Source organism: Phyllobates terribilis, unplaced genomic scaffold, assembly GCF_046119375.1.
Source record: "Phyllobates terribilis strain yellow unplaced genomic scaffold, ASM4611937v1 Scaffold_5__5_contigs__length_657084704, whole genome shotgun sequence".
Taxonomy (NCBI): Eukaryota; Metazoa; Chordata; class Amphibia; order Anura; family Dendrobatidae; genus Phyllobates; species Phyllobates terribilis.
Genome location: NW_027362765.1, coordinates 300,823,447 through 300,832,105, shown reverse-complemented (window position 1 = coordinate 300,832,105; position 8,659 = coordinate 300,823,447). Strand labels below are relative to the sequence as shown.

The 8,659-nt window shown below is 50.4% G+C and overlaps 1 long non-coding RNA gene across 1 annotated transcript in view; it reads left to right on the top strand.

Moving 5' to 3' along the window:
• Positions 1–1,073: 1,073 nt before the first annotated feature.
• The window catches only part of LOC141271143 (uncharacterized), a 43,927-nt gene continuing 36,341 nt past the window's right edge, over positions 1,074–8,659 (top strand). The window contains exon 1 of the long non-coding RNA XR_012321846.1: positions 1,074–1,203. This is a non-coding gene — a long non-coding RNA (uncharacterized lncRNA). The remainder of the gene's footprint in view (positions 1,204–8,659) is intronic.

Sequence of the window (8,659 nt, the reverse complement as noted above, 5' to 3'; positions counted from 1 at the left end):
TTTTCAGTTGTTTCACACTTTTTTGTTAAGTATATAATTCCACATGTGTTAATTCATAGTTTTGATGCCTTCAGTGTGAATGTACAATTTTCAAAGTCATGAAAATACAGAAAAATCTAAATGAGAAGGTGTGTCCAAACTTTTGGTCTGTACTGTATATATATATAAACTGTTTATATTCATCTCTGACTGTTCTCGCATTGTGTCTCTGTGCGTTGCATTCCGGCGCCTGCATTTCATAATCAAGTCTCTGTATGAATGCACCTGCTCTGTGATAGTCTCAGGGTTCTGTTTCAAGTGCAGAGAGCATCATGAAGACATGTTTAAAACTTGGGAAATCTTTTTGCATCCAAATCCAGCTTTAAACTTCGCCACAACAGTATCTCGGACCTGCCTGGTGTGTTCCTTGGTCTTCATGATGCTCTCTGCACTTGAACAGAACCCTGAGACTATCACAGAGCAGGTGCATTTATACGGAGACTTGATTACACACAGGTGGATTCTATTTATCATTACCAGTCATTTAGGACGACATTGGATCATTCAGAGATCCTCACTGAACTTCTGGAGTGAGTTTGCTGCACTGAAAGTAAAGGGGCCAAATAATATTGCATGCCCCACTTTTCAGTTTTTAATTTTTTTAAAAAGTTTAAAATATCCAATAAATTCACGATTGTGTCCCACTTGTTGTTGATTCTTCCCCCAAAAATAGATTTTTATAGCTCTATGTTTGAAGCGAGAAATGTAGCAAAAGGTAGAAAAGTTCAAGGGGGCTAAATACTTTCACAAGGCACTGTATATATATGCATTGATTATCCCATTTTTCTGTCCATATAAGTGTTACCATTGATGATGCAATCTGCAAAACAACCACCAGAAGGCACTCCAACTTAGAAAATCTGGAAATCAACATAGAAAAATGAATTCACATAAAGCTAATACAACTGAAATATGCATGAATACCGTTCGGATGATATATATTATAGAAATTATTATTCGTCTGCATTTTGATCTTGCCTTTTGTGAATATGGTGCCCTGTGATTCTCTGTGGGCACGTGTGTGTGCTGCGTCATTGTGACCTCTCCCCCAAATTGGGGCTTCCGCTGTGCTGACATGCACAGTGGAGCTTCTGGGACGCCGGCCAACGGAAGCGAGGCGCGATGGGCAGAACGCACACGCCCATTAACACGGACTGTCTCCAGGTGATTTGTCCCCAAAACCTGCTATATATTTCTTGAAAAGCACTGCCCTTGTACCTCCTGGCAAAGCAAAATGGGTGTTGGGGTACTGGGCGGTGTGGTTCTGCTATCATGGCACATGGTGTGTATTGAGACATAGCATATTGAAGTATCTAAGTGGTTACATTATTACATGCCAATCAAGAAACATATCAGGACAATCCTATATAATTACATTAATACACAGATGTAGCATCGGCGTCTCTGCCCCCTGCCAGGCAGAGACGCCGTCCTTCTCACCTCCCCGCTCCCGGCGCGGCGTCCTCCTGCGCTCCTCTTCCTGCTGCTGCCGGCACTGCTGCTGCTGCGGGCACTGTGCTTAGGGCGCGCGCTCCCTCTCTCTTAAAGGGGCCGCGCACGCCGTCCTAAGGAGTCCCCGGCCAATAGCCGAGGGTCCTCCCATATATAAGGCACCTCCTCCAAAATGGAGGTGCCCGAGCAAAAGTTGTTGCACAGTGTTTCTGACCTCTGCTTCAGCCCTCAGGTCCCGCTGCTAGCCTGACTACCAGTCTTGCCCTTCCTGTTACCTGCCTGTTACCTGCCGTGCCTGCCAGCCCGCTCACCTGGGAGCACTTGCCTGTTACCTGCCTGTTATCTGCCGTGCCTGCCAGCCCGCACACCTTGGAGAACTTGCCTGTTACCTGCCTGCTGCCTGCCGTGCCTGCCAGCCCGCTCACCTCGGAGCACTTGCCTGTTACCTGCCTGTTACCTGCCATGCCTGCCAGCCCGCTCACTTGGGAGCACTTGCCGTGACCACCTAGAGACTCCTGCCGTCACTTGCCGTGACCACCCATCAACTATCCAGAGACTTCTGCCTGCCTGTTGTGTCCATCCGCTATACCTGTCAATCCCAGTCTGCTGACACGTGGGAGCCACCTGATCTCTTACAAGGTCGTCCCCATAGTAGCACCTGGTCCCTCTGCTCGGTCCCTCCCTGGTCACGGAGTCGTTAACCACCGTACGACCAGGGTCGGTCTGAGTTGATACTTAGTCACGCCCCTCTGGGTCCCTCCTTGCACCGCGGCACAGAGCTTCCACCACCCGGATCCGTAACAGTTTGCTCGGGCCATGGAACCCGGTGGCCCCCAGACCCCCGCAATATTCGACCTGCACCAGGAGGTCTTACGTCAGAGGGCTCAACAGGAGTCGGTCCTGTCCTACCTGCGGTCTGTTAACTCTCGCCTAGGTGCATTATCCGATCTGTCTGTGTCCTTCTCTGGTCAGGCAGCGCCTACTTCCGCGGCATCACCAACTACTCCTATTATGGTGTCCGGCTATGGACCCCGGCTCTCGGCACCTCCACGTTTTTCTGGCAACCCCGCTTTAGCTCGGGTTTCATAAACCAGTGCACCCTGCACTTTGTACTCTTGGCACATCAGTTCATCTCCGACCGGGCCAAGGTGTCATTCATCATGTCCCACCTCACTGGGGAGGCACTGGCATGGTTAAATCCCCTGTGGGAGAGAGGGGATCCCCTGGTGTCCGACCTATCGTCTTTCCTCGCTGCTTTCCGGAAAGTCTTCGATGAACCAAGACGAAAATCCTCTTCAGCCTCCTCTCTGCTACGTCTCCGCCAAGAGAGTCTCACCGTGGGCCAATATGCCATATGGTTCCGTACCCTCGCTTCTGAGCTTGCCTGGGATAACGAGGCTCTGGAGTCCGTCTTCTGGGAGGGCCTTTCCGGCCGGATGAGTTAGCCAGTCGGGACTTTCCTACCACCCTGGATGACCTGGTGTCACTCGCTACCCGGATTGACATCCGGTTCCAAGAACACACCAAAGAGACCACCCGGGAGGGAAAATTCCTCCGCCTTGCTCCTACTTTCCAGAGACCTGCCTCTCAACCAGTCACTCCCCGGGCGCACTCGCCCGAACCCATGCAGATCGACCAGACCAAGATGGTCAAATCTCGCCAAGAGTCACGTCGAGCCGAGGGGAGCTGTTTCTATTGTGGCAGTAAAGAGCACCTGATCCGTTCCTGCCCGGAGAGGCCGGGAAACTTCAGTGTCTAGGACCGCTCGGAGAGGTCGTCCTAGGCAAAAGTAAGCCCTCTCCATCCCTGACTTTGTCTGTCTCTATCTCCTGGGGAGAGAACCGTCTCTTTGAAATTGATCATCTGGATTCTGGAGCTGCTGGAAACCTCATTTCCCAGTCCCTGGTAGAGAGATACCGAATTCCCACCAAACCTCTGGCTGAACAATTGTCCGTCGCCTCCGTGGATGGAAGACTCCTTCTGGTGACCATCCTGCTCGTCACTGAGTCCCTAACCCTGTAGGTGGGAATGCTGCACTCGGAGAAAATCTCCTTCCATGTGCTGTCCGGACTCTCTCACTCCCTATTGCTAGGTCTACCCTGGCTCCAGACACATGAACCCGTGCTGAACTGGCGATACGGTGAGGTACTCCGCTGGGGGCAGGACTGCCATAGGACCTGTCTGATTCCGGTTCGCCCGACTTGTCATCCACCTACCCCAGCTAATTTACCCGGTCTACCGGCTCCTTACTGGTCCTACGCGGATGTCTTTGATAAAAAGGAAGCAGAGACACTTCCACCTCATAGGCCATATGATTGCCCGATCGACCTGGTACCTGGCGCCACTCCACCCCGTGGGCGTATTTACCCATTGTCGGCGGCCGAAACCCGGGCCATGTCTGAGTACATTGAGGAGAATCTGGCTAGGGGATTCATCCGGAAATCTACCTCCCCGGCTGGAGCCGGATTCTTCTTTGTCAACAGAAGGATGGTTCGCTACGCCCCTGTATTGATTATAGAGGACTCAATCAGATCACGGTAAAAAACAAATATCCCCTGCCGCTCATCTCCGAGTTGTTTGATCGCCTTAAGGGCACCAGGATCTTTTCCAAGCTGGATTTACGTGGAGCATATAACCTGGTCCGAGTCCGTCAAGGAGATGAGTGGAAGACGGCATTCAATACCCGCGACGGTCACTATGAGTACCGTGTGATGCCCTTCGGTCTCTGTAATGCTCCCGCTGTCTTTCAAGAATTGTTCAACGACATCTTCCGTGATCGTCTTTACTCCTGCGTGGTGGTATACCTGGACGATATCTTGGTCTTCTCTCCGGATCTTCCCACACACCGGAGGGATGTTCGTCAGGTCCTGCTTAGGCTCAGGCAGAACCACCTCTATGCAAAATACGAGAAGTGCCTCTTCGAGCAGACCTGTCTTTCATTCCTGGGCTACGTTAACTCCCAGACAGGCCTACGAATGGATCCTGAGAAGCTCTCTGCTGTCCTAAAGTGGCCCCGTCCTGAGGGGTTGAAGGCGATTCAGCAATTCCTGGGCTTCGCCAACTACTATCGTCTCTTCATCCCGCACTTCTCTTCTCGGACTGCTCCCATATCTGCGCTCATCCGTAAGGGAGCAAATCCCAAGGAATGGTCACCTGAAGCTGAGGAGGCCTTCCTTTCCTTAAAGCAAGTCTTCTCCTCGGCCCCAGTGCTGCACCGTCCGGATTGCAACAAACAGTTCTACCTGGAGGTTGATGCTTCCTCCTCCGGAGCCGGAGCGGTGCTCACCCAAAAGTCTTCTTCCGGGAGAATGGTAACCTGCGGCTTCTTCTCCAAACTCTTCTCCTCCTCGGAGCGCAACTACTAGGAGACCGAGAACTGTTAGCCGTTAAATTGGCGCTGGAGGAGTGGCGTTACCTGCTTGAAGGGGCTCTATACCCAGTGATCATCTATACGGATCACAAAAACCTGGCATATCTCCAGAATGCCCAAAGACTCAACCAGCGCCCGGCCCGGTGGTCTTTGTTCTTCGCCCGCTTCGACTTTGTCCTACACTTCCGCCCAGCGGACAAGAATGTCAAAGCCGACGCCTTGTCCGGTTCCTTCTTGTCCTCCGATCAAGAGGAGGAGCCTATGCACATCATCGACCCCTCCAAAGTGATGAATGTGGCCCCCTTGGATGTGACTCGTCTTCCACCCAGTAAGACGTTTGTAGCAGTACCGGATTGTGTGAAGGTTCTTCGCTGGGGTCATTCATCTAAACTAGCCGGCCATGCTGGCCAAAAGAAGACCTTCTTGCTCATCGCCCGGCATTACTGGTGGCCTACCCTGCGCAAGGATGTGGTAGACTTCGTCTCAGCCTGTTCGTCCTGTGCCCGCAACAAAGTTCCCAGACATCTACCAGCCGGTCGTCTCCTGCCTCTTCCCGTACCTGATGCTTCGTGGCAACACATTGCTATGGACTTTATCACAGATCTCCCTGTCTCTGCCGGTTGTACAGTCATTTGTGTGGTCGCTGACTGCTTTTCTAAAATGGCTCACTTCATCCCTCTGCCTGGTCTCCCGTCTGCATCAGTGCTAGCTAAGGACTTCTTCCTCCATATCTTCCGTCTCCATGGCCTACCCCTCCACATCGTGTCGGATCCAGTGGTTCAGTTCACCTCTCGTTTCTGACGAGCTACGTGTAAGCTGCTGGATGTCACCCTGGATTTCTCCTCCGCTTATCATCCACAGTCCAATGGTCAAGTGGAGCGGATCAACCAGATCCTTACCAGCTACCTCCGGCACTTTGTTAATGCTCACCATACGGATTGGGTGGATCTCCTGCCATGGGCCGAATTCTCCTACAACAACCATGAGAGCAAATCATCTTCCAAGTCTCCGTTCCTTATAGTTTATGGTCAACATCCCCGGATTCCGTTTCCCGTCTCCGCTTCTGTGGACAACCCTGCCGCGGAGTTTCTGGTCAGCGAATTTTCCACCATTTGGGAGAGTACTAGGTCCGCACTTCTTCAGTCCTCCGAGCGGATGAACAGACATGCTGACAAGAGACGTCTGGATCCGCCTCAATTCCGTCCGGGAGACAAGGTTTGGCTCTCCTCCAAACATGTTCGGCTCAAAATACCCTCCTATAAGTTGGGCCCCCGGTTCATCGGTCCGTTTGAAGTCCTTAAGCAAATTAATCCAGTGGCCTACAAGTTAAAACTCCCAGCCACCTTACGGATTCCCAACTCCTTCCACGTATCTCTCCTCAAACCAGTTGTCTTTAACTCTTTTTCCAATAATCCAGGTTCTTCCCCTGCTCCGGTTTCTGCTGAGGAAGTGTTTGAGGTAGAGAATATTCTGGCCACCAAGAGAGTAAGAGGAAAAACCTTTTTTCTGGTGGATTGGAAGGGGTTTGGCCCAGAGGAGAGAACTTGGGAACCCAGGGAGAACATCCATGCCCCACTTCTCCTTGAAAAATTTCTTTCTGGCCTAAAAAAGAGGGGGCGTAAGGGGGGGGTACTGTAGCATCGGTGTCTCTGCCCCCTGCCAGGCAGAGACGCCGTCCTTCTCACCTCCCCGCGCGGCGTCCTCCTGCGCTCCTCTTCCTGCTGCTGCCGGCACGCGCAGCTTCCCGGGCACTGTGCTTAGGGCGCGCGCTCCCTCTCTCTTAAAGGGGCCGCGCGCGCCATCCTAAGGAGTCCCCGGCCAATAGCCGATGGTCCTCCCATATATAAGGCACCTCCTCCAAAATGGAGGTGCCCGAGCAAAAATTTGTTGCACAGTGTTTCTGACCTCTGCTTCAGCCCTCAGGTCCCGCTGCTAGCCTGACTACCAGTCTTGCCCGCTTGCCTGTTACCTGCCTGTTACCTGCCGTGCCTGCCAGCACTCTCACTTAGGAGCACTTGCCTGTTACTTGCCTGTTACCTGCCGTGCCTGCCAGCCCGCTCACCTGGGAGCACTTGCCGTGACCACCTAAAGACTCCTGCCGTCACTTGCCATGACCACCTGTCAACTATGCAGAGACTTCTGCCTGCCTGTTGTTCCATCCGCTATACTGGTCAGTCCCAGTCTGCTGACCCGTGGGAGCAACCTGCTCTCTTACAAGGTCGTCCCCAGAGTAGCACTTGGTCCCTCAGCTCGGTCCCTCTCTGGTCACCGAGTCATTAGCCGCCGTACGACCAGGGTCGGTCTGAGTTGATACTTAGTCACGCCCCTCTGGGCTGCACAGAGGTTCCACCACCCGGATCTGTAACAACAGATATGTTACAGCGGATAGTATAATGATGCTTATATAGTCAGACCAACATCATATTACAATAATACTCCCTAGCAACACTATTTTAGCCGTTATATAATTTATGGTGTCAGTACCAAATAGCTGTGCACACAAGGATTAGTTACCCATATAGGGGGTAACCACAATATGTCTCAATACACACCATGTGCCAAAGTTGCGGGTTAACCAGTATACAGTATAATGGGCCCCACACAGTTCTCAATACAGAATAATGGACCCCACATAGTCCTGCATACAGAATAATGTCCCCAAATAGCTTGCCATACAGTATAAAGGGGCCCCACATAGTCAATGAGCCCCCACAAAGTTTTCCATACAGAATAATGGCCCCACATAGGGATGGTGGTTCTGGTATCATGGGCCAAATATAATCACCCTGCCGGACAGATTTGGTACATGGGCCAGAGTTTGACATGTATAGTCTAGGGGGAGCCAGTCACATATACTGTCTAATTACAACCCCTGGCAAAAATTATGGAATCCCCAGGCTCGGAGGATGTTCATTCAGTTGTTTAATGTTGTTGAAAAAAAGCAGATCACTGACATGGCACAAAACTAAAGTCATTTCAAATGGCAACTTTATGGCTTTAAGAAACACTAAAAGAAATCAAGATAAAAAATGTGGTACTCAGTAAGGGTAATTTTTTTCAGACCAAGCAGAGGGAAAAAATTATGGAATCATGAAAAACAAACACACAAAAGAACACTCCAATACATCACTAGTATTTTGTTGCACCACCTCTGGCTTTAATAACATCTTGCAGTCTCTGAGGCATGGACTTAATGAGTGACAAACAGTACTCTTCATCAATCTGGCTCCAACTTTCTCTGATTGCTGTTGCCAGATCAGCTTTGCTGGTTGGAGATTGTCATGGACCATTTTCTTCAACTTCCACCAAAGATTTTCAATTGGATTGAGATCCGGACTATTTACAGGTCATGACATTGACCTTATGTGTCTTCTTTCAAGGAATGTTTTCACAGTTTTTGCTCTATGGCAGGATGCATTATCATCTTGAAAAATGATGTCATCATCCCCAAACATCCTTTCAATTGATGGGATAAGAAAACTGTCCAAAATATCAATGTAAACTTGGGCATTTATTAAAGATGTAATGACAGCCATCTCCCCTGTGCCTTTACCTGACATGCAGCCCCATATCATCAATGACTGTGGAAATTTACATCTTCTCTTCATGCAGTCATCTTTATAAATCTCATTGGAACAGCACAAAAACAAAAGTTCCAGCATCATCACCTTGCCCAATGCAGATTCCTGATTCATCACTGCATATGACTTTCATCCAGTCATCCACAGTTCACGATTGCTTTTTCTTAGCCCATTGTAACCTTGTTTTTTCTGTTTAGGTGTTAATGATGGCTTTTGT